The 17878-nt window shown below is 38.1% G+C and overlaps 1 non-coding gene across 1 annotated transcript; it reads left to right on the forward strand.

Moving 5' to 3' along the window:
* Positions 1-17004: 17004 nt before the first annotated feature.
* On the forward strand, positions 17005-17165 carry LOC132616262 (U1 spliceosomal RNA). Its single transcript, XR_009573060.1, has one exon. It is a non-coding gene; the product is annotated as a U1 spliceosomal RNA (small nuclear RNA).
* Positions 17166-17878: the final 713 nt, after the last annotated feature.

Here is a 17878-nt window from a genome sequence, read left to right on the forward strand (position 1 = left end):
TAAGTTGTCTCTTGATCCATCCTGTCCTCCGATAAAGCAAAAGAAAAGAAACATTAAATCAGACTTGAGCTTAAAAATCAAGGAAGAGATCTCCAAGCAGTTTGATGCCAAGGTCATTCGAACTACGATGTACCCCACTTGGCTAGCCAATATCGATCCCGTGCCAAAGAAGGATGGCAAGGTTAGGGTATGTGTAGATTATCGGGATCTCAACAGAGCCAGTCCGAAAGATGACTTTCCCCTTCCAAATATCCATATGCTCATTGATAATTGTGCAAAGCATGAGTTGCAGTCTTTCGTTGACTGCTACGCGGGATATCACCAAATCCTGATGGACGAGGAAGATGCAGAGAAAACAGCATTCATCACACCTTGGGGGGTGTATTATTATCGGGTGATGCCTTTCGGGCTCAAAAACGCAGGGGCCACGTACATGAGAGCCATGACCACCATCTTCCATGATATGATCCATAAAGAGATTGAAGTCTATGTGGATGATATCATCATCAAGTCGCGAAAGAGCTCAGACCATCTGACGAATTTGAGAAAGTTCTTCGACAGGTTGAGGCGATACAATCTGAAGTTGAACCCCGCAAAATGTGCATTCGGTGTTCCTGCAAGGAAGTTGTTGGGTTTTATTGTGAGCAGAAGGGGCATAGAGTTAGACCCCTCGAAGATAAAGGCCATTCAGGAGTTGCCTGCCCCAAAGAGTCGGAAAGATGTGATGAGTTTCCTCGGGCGTCTCAACTACATCAATCGATTTATAGCGCAATCAACGGTGATATGCGAACCAATAATTAAGTTATTGAGGAAGGACGCTCCTACCAAATGGACTGAAGATTGCCAAAGAGCCTTTGACAAAATCAAAGAATATTTATCTAGCCCGCCTGTTTTGGTGCCTCCAGAAGCTGGAAGACCTTTGCTATTGTATTTGTCCGTATCGGAGAACGCGTTTGGATGTGTATTAGGTCAACATGACAAAACAGGAAGGAAAGAGCGAGCAATATATTACTTGAGCAAAAAGTTCACACCTTACGAGGCACGGTATACGTTATTGGAACGCACCTGTTGTGCTTTGACTTGGGTTGCACAGAAGTTGAGACATTATTTGTCTGCATATACTACTTACCTCATCTCAAGGATGGACCCACTCAAGTACATCTTCCAGAAGCCTATGCCTACGGGGAAGCTAGCTAAGTGGCAAATGTTGTTGAGCGAGTTTGATATTGTGTACGTTACTCAAAAGGCTGTCAAAGGGCAGGCGATAGCTGATCATCTTGCAGAAAATCCTGTGGGCGAGGAATACATACCCCTTAAAACCTATTTCCCGGATGAAGAAGTGTTGTTCATCGGGGAAGATATCGCAGAAGAGTACCCAGGGTGGAGACTGTTTTTCGATGGGGCGGCAAATGCTAAAGGGGTCGGCATTGGAGCAGTTTTGATTTTAGAATCAGGACAGCACTATCCCATTTCAGCCAAAATCAAGTTCCCGTGTACCAATAATATGGCAGAATATGAGGCTTGTATTCTTGGCCTCAGAATGGCCGCTGATATGCATATACAGGAACTTTTGGTTATAAGAGATTCAGACTTACTGGTTCATCAAGTGCGAGGCGAATGGACCACTAAGAACGGGAAAATACTGCCATACTTACATTGCGTGAAAGATTTATGTAAGAGATTCATCAGGGTGGAATTCAAACACGTTCCAAGGACACAGAACGAGTTCGCTGATGCTTTGGCCACTCTGTCCTCTATGATTCAGCACCCGGACAAGAATCGCATAGATCCTATCAAGATAAATGTGCACGATCAACAGGCATATTGCTTCTATGTGGACGAAGAGCCTGATGGAGAACCTTGGTACTATGACATTAACAAATATCTTAAGACAGGAGACTATCCGGAAGGCATTACCAGTGTTCAGAAGAAAACGCTTCGGAGATTAGCAAACCATTTCTTCCTAAGTGGAGAAATCCTGTATAGGAGGACTCCGGATTTAGGATTATTAAGATGTGTTGATGCTAAAGAAGCGGCTCGGTTGATTGAAGAAGTGCATGGCGGTACATGTGGGCCTCATATGAATGGCTTTAATCTGGCCAAGAAAACCCTTCGCGCAGGCTATTTCTGGATAACTATGGAATCAGATTGTATCCGTTTTGTGCAGAAATGTCATCGATGTCAGATTCATGGTGATTTGATTCGGGTTCCGCCAAATGAATTAAATGTGACAAGTTCTCCGTGGCCTTTCGCAGCTTGGGGTATGGATGTCATTGGTCCTATCGAGCCAGCCGCGTAGAATGGACACAGGTTCATTTTGGTAGCAATTGATTATTTCACAAAGTGGGTGGAAGCATCTTCGCACAAGTCAGTAACAAAGAAAGTGGTAGCAGATTTCGTTCGGAGCAACATTATTTGCCGATTCGGAATCCCAGAGTCAATTATAACAGATAATGGAGCTAATCTTAACAGTGATCTAATGCAGGAGATTTGCGAGACATTTAAGATTACTCATCGCAATTCCACTCCTTATCGCCCTCAGATGAATGGGGCAGTCGAAGCAGCCAACAAAAACATCAAAAGAATACTGAGGAAGATGATCGATAATTACAGGCATTGGCACGAAAAACTGCCGTTAGCTCTCCTCGGTTATCGCACTACTGTGAGAACTTCAACGGGGGCAGCACCTTATCTTTTGGTCTATGGGACAGAGGCGGTGTTACCTGCTGAGGTAGAAATACCATCTTTGAGAATCATCCAAGAAGCTGAATTAAGTGACGCTAAGTGGATGCAGAATCGATACGAACAATTGATGCTCATTGACGGAAAGAGATTGAATGCCGTTTGTCATGGACAACTTTATCAGAATAGAATGGCCAAAGCTTTCAACAAGAAGGTAAGACCGAGGCAATTCAAAACAGGGCAATTGGTACTGAAACGCATATTCCCATGTCAAGATGAAGCCAAAGGAAAATTTGCACCTAACTGGCAGGGACCTTATATGGTTCATCGGGTATTGACTGGAGGAGCATTAATCCTAGCAGAAATGGATGGCGAAATTTGGCCGAAAGCTATCAACGCAGATGCCGTCAAGAGATATTATATTTAGAAACCTTCTTTTATTTGCATGAAATATTCTTCAACACTTTTCCATGTAATAGCACTACTCTCCCGTAGCGGGACGCATGACAAACCTATATCGGGTTAGGTCTTTAAGATAGAATTTCTCTCAAATATTTTTTCCGCATGTAAGTTATGAACTACGCCTGACCTGATTCCCATGGGGGATACGTAGGCGGCCCGCATAGGCCTCGGTCACATCACTTCAAAATTCCAATTTCATTTCCGCTTGTAATATGAACTACGCCTGACCTGATTCCCATGGGGGATACGTAGGCGGCCCGCATAGGCCTCGGTCACATCACTTCAAAATTCCAATTTCATTTCCGCTTGTAATATGAACTACGCCTGACCTGATTCCCATGGGGGATACGTAGGCGGCCCGCATAGGCCTCGGGTCACATCACTTCAAAATTCCAATTTCATTTCCGCTTGTAATATGAACTACGCCTGACCTGATTCCCATGGGGGATACGTAGGCGGCCCGCATAGGCCTCGGTCACATCACTTCAAAATTCCAATTTCATTTCCGCTTGTAATATGAACTACGCCTGACCTGATTCCCAAGGGGGATACGTAGGCGGCCCGCATAGGCCTCGGTCACATTCTCACAAAACCTCAATATCCTTTTTGTAATTTGAACTACGCTTGACCTGATTCCCATGGGGGATACGTAGGCGGCCCGCATAGGCCTCGATCACATCATTTTATTCTCCCCAATTGCATTGCCGCTTGTAATATTGAACTACGCTCGACCTGATTCCTCTAGTGGGATACATAGGCAGCCTGTGTAGGCTCGGTCTCGCCATTTTGAAAAGATCAACATCCCTTGCACCAGAAACTGGGACAATTTTTTTTTAAAAAAGGGATCACCGTAAGACAACATCGACAGACTCGGGAGAATATTGTTCGACAGAGTCGTCGGGCAGAAGAAAACTTCGGAAAAAGGGCATTCGCTTTGTTTCACAATGTGTCACAGTTCCGAGTTCAGCAAAATTATTTATCACCATACATATAGTTTACTATGTCTATTTTTTCGAAATAATGTGATTCTAATCAAACTGTTTACTAGTCGGCCAAGACTTAAAATGAGCGGAGGTTACAAGTTCACACGAAGCTGGAGGCACGAAGCGCAAGAGCCAGATCCCCAAGTCAACGCGAATCAACCCCCTCCCCAAACTTACAAAATTTTCTTTGGATGCAGGTTGCCAAGTTGCAAGAGCGAAATAGGCACGACCTTGAAATGATGGCGCGTCAAACGGTTTGAGCATTCTTCTATCAATTATGTCTTCAAATATAAATAACTTTCGGCGATCACAATAAGCTAATCTTGCAAATTATTTTCTTCAAATATATATCAACGCACAAATATTTTGTATTGCCTTCGAATACATTGCTTTTATTTTTTTTGCCACTGCGTGTGCTTGCAGCCGCATTGCACTGCACCTGCATTAATCACCGCCTTTCATATATTTACTGGGCCATGCACCGCCCTTTTAAATTTCTGCATAAGGCCATGCACCGCCTTTCATATGATGCATGAGCTGCGCACCGCTTTTCGCATCGCTTTCATATTTACTGGGCCATGCACCGCCCTTTTAAATTTCTGCATAAGGCCATGCACCGCCTTTCATATGATGCATGAGCTGCGCACCGCTTTTCGCATCGCTTTCATATTTACTGGGCCATGCACCGCCCTTTTAAATTTCTGCATAAGGCCATGCACCGCCTTTCATAGGATGCATGGGCTGCGCACCGCCCTTTGCATCGCTTTCATATATTGCTTGGGCCATGCACCGCCCTTTTAAGTTTCTGCATAAGGCCATGCACCGCCTTTCATATGATGCATGGGCTGCGCACCGCCCTTCGCATCGCTTTCATATATTGCCTGGGCCATGCACCGCCCTTTTAAATTTCTGCATAAGGCCATGCACCGCCTTTCATATATTTACTGGGCCATGCACCGCCCTTTTAAATTTCTGCATAAGGCCATGCACCGCCTTTCATATGATGCATGAGCTGCGCACCGCTTTTCGCATCGCTTTCATATTTACTGGGCCATGCACCGCCCTTTTAAGTTTCTGCATAAGGCCATGCACCGCCTTTCATATGATGCATGGGCTGCGCACCGCCCTTCGCATCGCTTTCATATATTGCCTGGGCCATGCACCGCCCTTTTAAATTTCTGCATAAGGCCATGCACCGCCTTTCATATATTTACTGGGCCATGCACCGCCCTTTTAAATTTCTGCATAAGGCCATGCACCGCCTTTCATATGATGCATGAGCTGCGCACCGCTTTTCGCATCGCTTTCATATTTACTGGGCCATGCACCGCCCTTTTAAATTTCTGCATAAGGCCATGCACCGCCTTTCATAGGATGCATGGGCTGCGCACCGCCCTTTGCATCGCTTTCATATTTACTGGGCCATGCACCGCCCATTTAAATTTCTGCATAAGGCCATGCACCGCCTTTCATATGATGCATGAGCCGCGCACCGCTCTTCGCATCGCTTTTATATCGCCTGGGCCATACACCGCCCTTTTAAATTTCAGCATAAGGCCATGCACCGCCTTTCATATGGTGCATGAGCCGCGCACCGCCCTTCGCATCGCTTTCATATATTGCTTGGGCCATGCACCGCCCTTTTAAATTTCTGCATAAGGCCATGCACCGCCTTTCATATGATGCATGGGCTGCGCACCGCCCTTCGCATCGCTTTCATATATTGCCTGGGCCATGCACCGCCCTTTTAAATTTCTGCATAAGGCCATGCACCGCCTTTCATATATTTACTGGGCCATGCACCGCCCTTTTAAATTTCTGCATAAGGCCATGCACCGCCTTTCATATGATGCATGGGCTGCGCACCGCCCTTCGCACCACTTTCATATATATTGCCTGGGCCATGCACCGCCCTTTTAAATTTCTGCATAAGGCCATGCACCGCCCTTTTAAATTTCTGCATAAGGCTGAGCACCGTCTTTCATACATTACATGGGCCATGCACCGCCCTTTTAAATTTCAGCATGGGCTGCGCACCGCCCTTTGCATTGCTTTCATCTATTACATGGGCCATGCACCGCCCTTTGTAAATTTCTGCATAGGCTGCGCACCGCCCTTAGCACCGCCTTTCATACATTATATGGGCCATGCACCGCCCTTTCAAATTAAAGCGTAAGGACATTGCACCGCATTTGCGTCGCTATATTTCAATATTTATTCTTACTGACTATTTTCATCTAGTTTTTAGTTTCGCAGGAGCTTTAGCGCAACGTGGAACTATTTCTTCGGCAGCGAACTGGGGCAATACGTCGGGAAGGACAAGCAGACTTCTCGACAAGGGTCAAAGATCTACCTCGAACACTCGGCTCCAAATTCGAATTTCTCGTTCACATTCCAGCACAATCAATTTTTAGGGTTCTATCACAATACCCAGTGTCATCATAATTCGACACTGGGACAATATTTTTTGCGAAGATTCGCATCAAATCATGAGTTGCCAGTCATAGGTGTCGTAGTCTTCCCAGAACTACACACGGCCTGATTCTCGTGCAACCCGAGATATGTAGGCGATTCAGAGACCAGAGTTCGGCCGTAATTTTCTTTACCCTTAGTCCTCCACAATCCTTTAGCCGGGACAAAATAGGCTACTAAGTCAACGTCTTTGCCCGAAAATTCTTTCATCATTACCAGGCAAAGAGGGACAAGTTGTTGACACCCAATTTTGTCCCGCCTCTCCCCCGAAATACCCATTTATACCTCTGGTATTTTGAGAAATTAAAAAATATGCATTTTAATTTTACTATAATTATTAGTCTTTTATTAACGCCCCGTTTTATTATTCCACTGCAGTTATTATTATTATTATTATTATTATTATTATTCTTAAATTATCATTTATTACTAATTATCATTAATTATTATTATTCTTGTTATTTCCATTATTATTATTATTATTATTGTTATTATTATTATTAGTTACTAATCATTATTATGAGCGTTATTTTTGTTGTTATTGATCATCATTATCATCGTTATTTTTTATTATTAATTATTATCATTGTTTTATCAATAATTGTTATTTATCATTATTAATTATTATCATTGTTTTATCAATAACTGTTATTTATTATTATTATTATCATCATTATTATTTCTTATTATTATTATCATTATTATTTTATTATTACCACTGTTACTGTTATTATTATTAATTTATTATCATTTTTGTTATTATCAATAATTGTCATTTTTTTTAATTATTAATCACTACCATATTTATTATTATTATTATTAATTATTATCATTATCCTTACTGTTATTTGTTATTAATTATCAAATATTTGTTATTTACTATTATTATTTTTTTTTATCACCATTATCATCAGCATTATCATTATTACCATTATCATTATTGTTATCATTATTAGCAGTATTACTACCACTATTTATTTGCTGCTATTATTTAGTATTATTAAAACTTGCATTTCTCAACGTTCTACCAACTGGCGCATACACATCGCATTTATTTCGCACATTTTTATGATAGCGTTTGTTATTTAATATTATTGCACGGTCATTGCAACATCATATAATTTTATTATCCGGATCTTTTATTTCCGTATTAGGTGATATTCTGGCACCCTTAGTACATCGTTAATCAAAATGGGTCTTTTATTCAAATTTAGAGGCCAAACTATTTCTTGCACTTAGTCCGTATATTGACTTACCGGACCCCAAATCAAAGTCCGATTAATTCCTAATATTTTTTGGACTAGACCATACTTTTTATCTCAATGTTTAGATCAGTCCATGTTTAATTTAATAGTCCGTTCTTTTAAATACCCAGTCTAAAATTTGACCCGGTCCACAAATGGACCGGGTCCAATTCATTTCTCAGCAAAATAAGGGAAACGTTCCCTTATCTTCATTTCCGCCCCCTTTTTCCTTTCTCCTTCATCTCCGCCTCCCTTCACCCCCCAAAAAACCCTAGCCGCCTCTTCTCCTTTCCCGCTCCCTCGCCGCCGCTCCCACTTCCCCCCCTTTTCCTCCTTCTTCTCCGCTTCCTCCACTCATCCCTGTTCCCCACTTAACCTTGTCTCCCTCCGCTTCTCCTTCACTCTGTCTTCAAGCACAAGCACAAAGAAAAAGCAAGCAAAAACCTATAAAAGGAGGAGGAATCGGAGTTGAAGAAAGGAAGGAAAACGAAGAGAAAGGTACCAAAAAGACCCCCAAGAACGAGATCTTTGATTCATAAAATTTCCCCAAAACACCATTTTTTTTTTACCGCAGAAACCCCCCAAGAAATATTACTCATAGCCGTTTTGAAATCTGTGAAAAATAAGAGTTATTTCAATCTCTTTGGAATACCCGAAAATACAGTCTTTAATCGTTCAAATTCTCTTTTGATATCAATTTCAATTTCCTTGATATTACCTCAAAAAAAAAATACTAAATCCATTCTATTTTGTTCGTTCGAGTATAAGTACCGAGATTTCGGAGTTTGTGTTATTTCGAGTGTAGATCGAAGATTCGCACCCACTTCGCTGCACCCGAAGAAGGATCATCGCATACGAGTCCGAGGGACTCGTTCTTCTCCCGCATTCGGTGTTGGGCCGAAAGCCCAACGAAATCCCTCTCTGCCCGGCCTCGTGTCCACCCCAATAGCAGTCCAGATCCACAGCAATACAAGAAAAGTTGCTGGGCCGAAGCCCAAACAGCTCTTAGGCCCAACAATCCCAAAATGGGCTGGGCCCATTTGATTTACTTTTATATATTTCATTTTCATTCGATCTGTATTATGTGACTAACATTTTATTTTCTTTTATTCTCCTTGATTTAGATGAACTTAGCGAATTTAGTGAGTTAACTTTAACATATTGGGTAGTAAATTTAGGAGAAAAACTCACAAGCAATCTCCCATAAGTTTCATTTTCTCCTTTTATATTTATAATATACATAATATTTACCCCCTAGAATAATTGATAGCATAAGTTCTTTTGAGTTAGAGGAATCATATTTTAGTGTCTTAATTTCAGAACGTCATCAACACGCAAACGTATTTTAAAATAACTCTACAGATTTTGAGCCAATCATGTATATTCTTGATTAAGCTGATGGATAAAGATAATAGAAAATGGACAAAAGAAAGCTATCAGCTATTTCGTATTTTTTCATACTCCTAAAACCCAAAGTCAATTAATATCTCATTGTTTAGTTCGTTCAAATATTTATTAAAGGATTGCATAAATTTACGTCTTCTTTACTTATATGTTAGATTATCCTATTTTCGTATAGACTCATTTTATTATGCTACTTCCTTTTAAAATTATTGATTATTATTATAAATTTTATTTCAAATATCATTCTAAGATTTCCTTTTATAAAAGTATTGGTCTTATTTCAATAGCCTTCTTATTTAAAGCGTTAGCAACATTTATAAAACCTTTGTTTCAAATAGCATTCTAAAATCTCCTCTTATACGAATTACTAGTCCCATTTTTTTTTTTTTTTTTAAAATAGCCTCATTATTTGAAGTCCTTCTATAAATGGCATTTAAAATCTTCTTTTGCACAAATCGTTATATCTTTCTATAAGTCTTATTTGCACAAGATATTTTCTTAAAATTTAAATACTATATCCAACATTAATTGATTAATCTAAGTTTGGTCGGATAACCGTAAGTTAACGGATTCTAAAGGATGCCTAACCCCTTCCCCTTAGGATAATATAGAACCCTTACCTAGAATCACATTGGTTAAGCAGACCATTAACAGAGGTTTAGTTTTAACTTTACCTTAGTTAATATCTAGGTGTCCTAATTCACCGTTAAAATTAATTAGGTGGCGACTCCTTAAAATAAACAAAGCATATTTAGGAATCTCCAATATGTTGTACTCCGCTTCAACTCTAACTCCGGTTAAAAAGGGGTATGACAACCCCAACCTTGGGGGGTGTGGCCGGCACCCGGCACCCAAAGAGCCAAACGAACCAATTGTGATATCTAAACTCTGTAACATGAATTATAGGCCGACAAGACCGCTGTAACAACTGTAAGAAGTATATCATGACAACCTGCAAGTAGAAAAGACCCAACAACACATATATGCATAACTAGGGCCGACAAGGCCACAACCAGGAAAAATAACTAGTCAAAAGGCCGGCAAGGCCAAACACAACACATGTACACTGACTGATAGTCTGTAAGCCTCTAAGAGCACTAATATGTATCACCTGGTCAGGACAAGACCCCGACGTACCCATAGCCATACTCATAATATATATATATATATATATATACACACACACACACATGCATGCATTCCTACTCAAGACTCTGACCAACAACTCCGGAGAAATGGAGTGCAACAACTAACCGCTGAACATCTGGTACCCTACTGCCTACTGGGGTGGCACGCCAACCTGTCTATCTATACCTATGGGCATGATCACAGCGCACAAAAAGGCTTCAGTACGAAATATGTACTGAATATATAGGGTGGTAAGTTTAAGCATAAGAAATATAAATAACAAGAGGAGAGATATAAAGGCAACCTGAACTCTGAAACAAGCCGCTGAGGGCAATCACAACCACAACGTGAATATAACTGTATGCTCATAAAAATCATTCCTCACAGTGGAAGCTTATAACATATTATATCATATAATAATATATATCTCTCTATGGGGTGAGCTTATCATCATATCATTATCTCTGCCCAACTGATCAGTGGTATGCACAGCTACGTCCTGCCCGGCCGTATCTGACACGACACGGTAATGAAGGAAATACATTTAGGTGCACATCTACGTTCCTGCTCGGCCGACTATAGCGCGGCGCGGTAATGAAAATAAATACATATATATATAAGTGCAATGCAAGACCGACCTCAGAAGGGATATCATAGAAAGAGTCGGAGTGACCTAGCGTCGTTATCCTCCTAATATCGTTATTATCGCTACGTTCATCATTATTTAATCAATAGGCCAGAGAAATAAAAGTACAGGGAAACATCTTGTTATGAATTATACACAAAGCCAAAGTTGGACAAACTCTTATGAAATATGATCGACACAACTTTTATCTGAACAAGTGTACCATCGGGAGGTTCGTCACCTTTGAGCAATAAACAAGAAGATAAGGATTAACTCAATTAAAGGAAGTACAATCAACTCAACTTTAATGTGAAGAGTACCGTAACGAATATCATTCTTCATTCGATAAACAAGAGGGGTATGAAATGCGAAAGATACTTCAATACAAGTTATTCATGAGAAAGGGGTAAGCTTAACCATTTTGGAACCTAATCGACACAAGTTGAATGGAAAGTCTTTTAATCGATAACTAAAAGGAGATATGGAATGTGGAATATACTTTGTTACAAGTCATAGATGAAGTATGGGTCAGCTCAATTATCATGAAACGCGATCGATCCAAGTTAACGGAACAACTTTTTAATGAAAGGTCATATGAAATCTAGTCATGCCACAAAGAGAATAGAAAGTCATACATACCTCGTCGATAGAGTTATATATGTTTCCCGAGTCCTCAAACACCTTACGAATGATTTCCTACATAATACGAACAATTCAAGATCAACACTAAGGTCATAGCTTATAGAAATCTTCATTTAGACATTTAATCGAGCAACTCATGGGCATGAATTTATAGGCCTTTTTTGTAGCGTAATTTCCCCGTAAAATGCTGGCAAATTTTACTTTTCTACTTCTCCTCTTCAATATGATCCCATACATATCACCACAGATCCAAACAACACAACAAAATCATACAAAACAGTCCAACAAATAAGCTAAGTTCATGAAAGTTTCATAAGAATATAGAATAGCTTGTTCTATGAGGTTTTGCACCAATTTCTATGATTAATTACTTGTTGGAGCTCAAAGAGATTAAAAATAAGTTAAAACATACCTTAAATGATGAAAAACACTCCAAACTACAAGTTAATTCAAGGTGAGGTTTCTTTCCGAGAAGTGAAATGGCGAGAAAATCACAATTCTATGATTGCCACGTTGTTCCTTGCATTAGAGTTGGTTGATTAGCTCTTAAGTTTGGATAGGATTGATAAAGGAATGTTTAAGGGAGTATAATAGGGTTTTTCTGGTCTTTGGAGCTAAAGAAATAGGGCAAAAATCGTTCAAGGGCCATATATATACAAGGGCTAAAATGAAGCCACCGACCATACTCACTGTTCCCGCAGCAGTTCTCTCTACTCCGATGTCATATCGATGAACGGTAAAATGTGCTGGAAACTAGACTTGTAGACCTTCTATTTGATAGGTGGATCATGTCGTAACTCCAAGTAGATTGAGAGAAAAGCTCCACGACATCTGACCCAAATTTCAATGAAATTTACAAACTTAACTTGCGACGGCCTTTGTCGACTTTCGTATTACAACTCGTTTGACTTTCAAACATAACAAGAGACCATTATATAATTCAAATACTTCATATTATTAATTTCTTAGCATGTGAAGCACTCATAATCTCCCCAAAAGTACAAGTTATCGTATTCCTAACTTGCCGACTTTTGACGAAACTCATGCTTCTTCGATTCATTCACCCTCCAAACCCTTCGTCACTTACTAATCTTATTTATAGACCCTTATAACCATTTGTATTAATAATCTCTATCCCTTTTAACCTCAAGATAATTTCGTTTGAACTTGCGTCGACTAATTCATGATGCAACTTTAACGTGCAAAAATTCGGGGTGTAACAATCTGCCCTCACAAAAAAAGTGCAGCAAGTGTAGGTCAGTTCAAACAACACGTACTAGTATGTATCATAGGCCGACTAAGATTAGTTTCATGCATACATACATAAAATAAACGAAATAGGTAGACAGGCACAACAAATATGTATCACGAATAAGATCCTCAAATAATCCACTTTCAGAATAAGTCACCAATTATCAACAATGAAACACCAAAGCTCCAGCCAAAAGGAGTAGAATAAACAATAAAGTTCCAGCTCTGTCACATATCTGTATACACATGCTAAATGGTAATGTTTTCCCCAAATAGCCATGACCTGCAGGGGACCCATGGTGTCCATGTACCACTCGTTCCGGAATGAACCTCGGACCACGAGCTCACACTAGGCTACATCGTCACCCCATGTCAAATGTGCCTTAAAAGATACATATGCTCCATCTCAATCAGCATCAACAACGTCTCATAATCAAATCACAAGGAATGATTCAAAAATACGTATCAAGTCAACATCGACGTCACATAACCAAATAACACAAGTCACAATAAGACCCACAAATAATCTGCTCAATGATAATACAATATGAAGTTATCTCAATTAGTATCAGGAGGTATGTATGAACACCTTCTTTGCAATGGTATCAAGAATACAATTCAAGTTTATCCACCTCAACAATAGAGAAACACATCACACAATTTAATCATACAACTAACAATAATGACCCAAACTCCATGTCCGAATTCCTAGACATGCTTTCTCCCATAGATTCTACGACATATACAATCAACTAATCAAAGTCTAACTAAAGTAAACCGTAACCTACCTCGAAGTCGAACTGGAACAATGCAATCACTCCGCAATAGCTTTTCCTTTCCTCAAAGCTTTGGAACGTTCAAAGTCTAGAATTATAATTCTAAGTAAGTAAAGGATCATCAACTTAACAATAACAAATTGGGGATGACAACTCCACCAATTCTACCCTTAATCAATGGGTTAATTATCCTTAGGATCATAATCATCATAATGCTAGTCTCAAGCATCATATTGAATCAGTTAGTGGGTTCTCTAATCATTTCAACCTACAAATCTGGTTTTATCCAAAGTTTCCATTTTTATTGGAACCCTAGGTCTCAACAAACAATTCCCATCATTGAATATCCAATTCCCAAACTATGAAGTGATAATCTCTACCCTTAGATGATTAAACAATCAATAAACACCAATAAACAATAACCCATTAATATTTGAGGGTTTCATGAACTTAGGTGTTCTAACCCTTCAATTCTTCCCCAAACCAGCCTTTATTTGGTGCTAGGAGTTAATATGATTAAAGAACTAACGCGATTAATGATGGAAAGTTACCTTGATGGGGAGTATTGACCTTGCCTTAGGAAATTCGCCTCAAGGGTTCTTGGGAACTATTTTTGGAGTTATGTGAGGAGTGGGGTCAAAATAAGGTATTTAATCTCGGGTTTCTGACTTAATGAGGACCGCCGCAGCGAGAAACCCCTTCGCTGCAGCGGCCTCTGAAGAATCCACACCTTTGCTGCAGCGGGACCCCTCCTCGCTGCAGCGGTCTCGTTCCAGCAGAAATCCTTCCGCTGCAACAATGCATTTTAGGCAGTGAGCACGAATTTTTTTTATATTTTTATACGTAGTCTCTCAAAATCATTCTAAGGCCCTGTGAAAAGGGGCCAAAGTTCGGATTCTGAGTTAGAACATCCCTTATTTTTTAACATCGAATAATAATAGTCATCCAACTATTTATCACTTTCTTACTTTGTAATTAGATTGTTTTGGTCCTATAAGTAAGTTCATGATATTGAATTAAAAAAAATGTTTAAAAGTAAAAAAGAAATGAAAGGTGTAACATAGAGGGTGAAATAGGTACTTAAAATTTTAAATGAGAAAAAGGAGAGGAACAACTATTGTTTGAAATTGGGATGGATATTTAAATTTTTTAGAAGGGTTGGAGGGTGGAAATAATTTTCACCCAAATTATATTAAAACATTGACAAAAATAATGTTTGAAAACTTTAAAAAAATCTAGTACACAATGATGATATATAATCTCCTCATTTTATGTGATGTCAAATGGTATATATTATTATGATGATGTCCTTCAATATGCATCTATATATTTTTTTTCTTTATGAAAACCCTTTATAATCTTTGCATATGTATTTTTTTTCCCTATTAGGACCTAGTTTTTTTGTTTGAAGGAATTCATCCTCTTCCTTATTAATTATGAATTCCTGGCAATAATTTGTAGTGTAGAAGAAACTAAGAACTAATTTTAATTATTTTATCGAGATAAAAATCACTCATAAAATGAATAAATAGAGCACATAATTTTATTCTTGAACTCCTAAGTTTCCAAGCAAATGGAGTACATATAAGCTATTTTATATTTTTTCATTGATCAAACTGAAAAGGTTTTTTTAATTTTTTTTATTTCTAGTTAGAGTTGAACTAAAGTTGTACTATTTTGTATAATTAAAAAGTTGTTAGTATTTTACGTTTTAACTCAAACTTAAGGGACTACTTTGGCCCCTTTTTTCTTGTTTTTAAAGTAACTGTTAGCTCTTGTTATTTTGTAAGACAAATATATAAAATTGAATGATCATACGAAGAACCAAAAAAAAAAAAAAATGACTTCATTAGATAATTTGCTTAGAGTGACTATTTGAGGAATTGACTCTTCATAACCACTAATGAATAATTCCTTTGAAAAGACAGAGAGTGGTGTTCCTAATTTAAAGAAGCGAAAAAAGATCAAATCAGCGTAACAACATCTTATTTGAAAAATATAATATTTAGATCATATTAATAAAACACAATTCAAGTACATTACTACATTTTTTTCTTGACAATTTTTTTTATACTGAATCAATGATAGTTTTATCCGAAACAATACTATATAATTCATCATTAGAGCTAAAATAGATGATTATAATTGTAACGTAATTAACATAAAATTTGGTTTGATCGATTTTTTACTTGTCTTTTACCTCATATGAGATTGTCTGTTCACTCCCATCACGAAACTAATCTTTTGAGAAATGTTAAACACAATAACATACCTGTTTAATTCCATAATGGGTCTGGATGATAGAGATTAACTAATGATTAAAAAATATAAAATTAGAGTATAATGGAGCTCAATTCACCGATATCCGGAAGGAGAAAGACCCATTGAACCAGTTGAACGAAGTGCTGATGTTTAAGTGCTGTCATTTTTTTATATATATTATAAGTAATATTTTTCTTTGCATCTTATATTTTTTAAAAAATCCGAAGAAGCAGTGTCACGAGGTGTGTCTGTACATGCATTTATTATTAAATTCTGGTTAATTAATATGCATACTCAACTTATTACAACTTAATCCATTAAAGTAGTATGATTTAACGTAAATAAGTGCGGATAAATTTTACTGTGGTATCAATAGCATGATAAAAATAGTTAAACTGCCATAAACACAGCAATGCCGTATATATTCATTTTTTTAATTTTATAATTCTTTATTAATCTTCTAAATCAATAGGAAGCATTTATCATTTGAGCAAAAGGTAATGGAGTAGCACAACATAGATCTAGGCATCTAGCTGAACTCCATATGACACGATGAAACTTCTAATAATCAGTATTCAGGTAACTCATTGAACTTAAATTTCCACAAAATCAAGCATGGCAATAGATATTACAATTTAAAACTATTATGAATCTATTGAGGTCTTTCAAATAAAATAAAGCCGATGGCTAGTTTGGTGTTTCTTTATTTGAAAAAATAGGTCAACGTCATTACTTAATTTGGATATTTATATTAGTTAAGTTATAGATTTGAAGTACTACAATAATTTCTGCATGATACACACAAAGATAAGCAAACCATCCGCTAAGCCTATCGCTTTAATTTTTTTAAAGTTCAAGCAAATCTTCTTAAATTATCTGTAATTGATATCTTGTTTAGTTCATAGTTTAGAGGCCGTTATTAATTTTAATAGCTGGCCAAGTATATGGCCAATGAGAAACTGTTAGTCAATACTATAATGAAAGATGAGGCAATTTTGTCCCACATCACCAAGCAAAGCAGATGGATAAGCCACCAAGTGAGTATAAAAGAGGGCCAAGGAGGAACAAAAAACTTACTTACCTGGACGGGGTCAATGGGTGATCATGAAGGCCCATGGCCTAGGTTGGTGGCCTCCATTGCACTTTGGAGGGGTGCCCGCCTAAGGTCGGCCCAAGTGGCCGAGCCTACGTCATAATTTGTGACAGCGGGGGCCTGCGTTCGCGCGGCCCCTACCAATCCTATTTCAATTTTTTGCTTTTGTAGCCCAATGTAAGGGCGGCCCAATTCCCTTGTGAGACTAGCCTCTGAGCCCAGAATTCTTATGCTAGACAAGCCATGGATAGAATATAGTAATTTAGTACTCTCTCTAGATAAAAAAAAAGAGTCATTTAGTCATTTGCACAATTTAGAAAATATTAATTTCTATTTACAAAAAAATAGTACATTTAGTCACTTGTACACTTTAAGAAATATTAACTTATATTCACATTTTTTAAAAAAAATATTAATTTCTAAAATAGGTAATTTGATTAAACTATTCCTAATTAAATAGACATTGGGAATTTGGGATTTGATCATATAAAATTAAATAGGCATTGGAATTTAATCATATAACAGTTAATAGGGGCAAATGTGAAAAAGCAAGGTTAATTTTTTCTTGATTTGCTAAGTGATTTTTTTTATCCAAGAAAAAAAAGGTTAAGTGGACTCTTTTTTTTGATTTGGAGGGAGTAAATATTACTAACAATGATTATAGTACTAGTAGCGACTAATATTCGATAAAATGAAGTAATTTAATAATCGAAAAAGGCTAAAACATGTTATCAAACTATGACTTATTTATGCCACTCATCAATAGTTTGGCAGCCATCGCCGTTACTAAAGTAACTCGTCCATGCCTTTTCTCATTAACGTCGGTTTTGTAATATCAGATATGATATGTGGCT

The sequence above is a fragment of the Lycium barbarum genome, chromosome 10 (assembly GCF_019175385.1).
Source record: "Lycium barbarum isolate Lr01 chromosome 10, ASM1917538v2, whole genome shotgun sequence".
Taxonomy (NCBI): Eukaryota; Viridiplantae; Streptophyta; class Magnoliopsida; order Solanales; family Solanaceae; genus Lycium; species Lycium barbarum.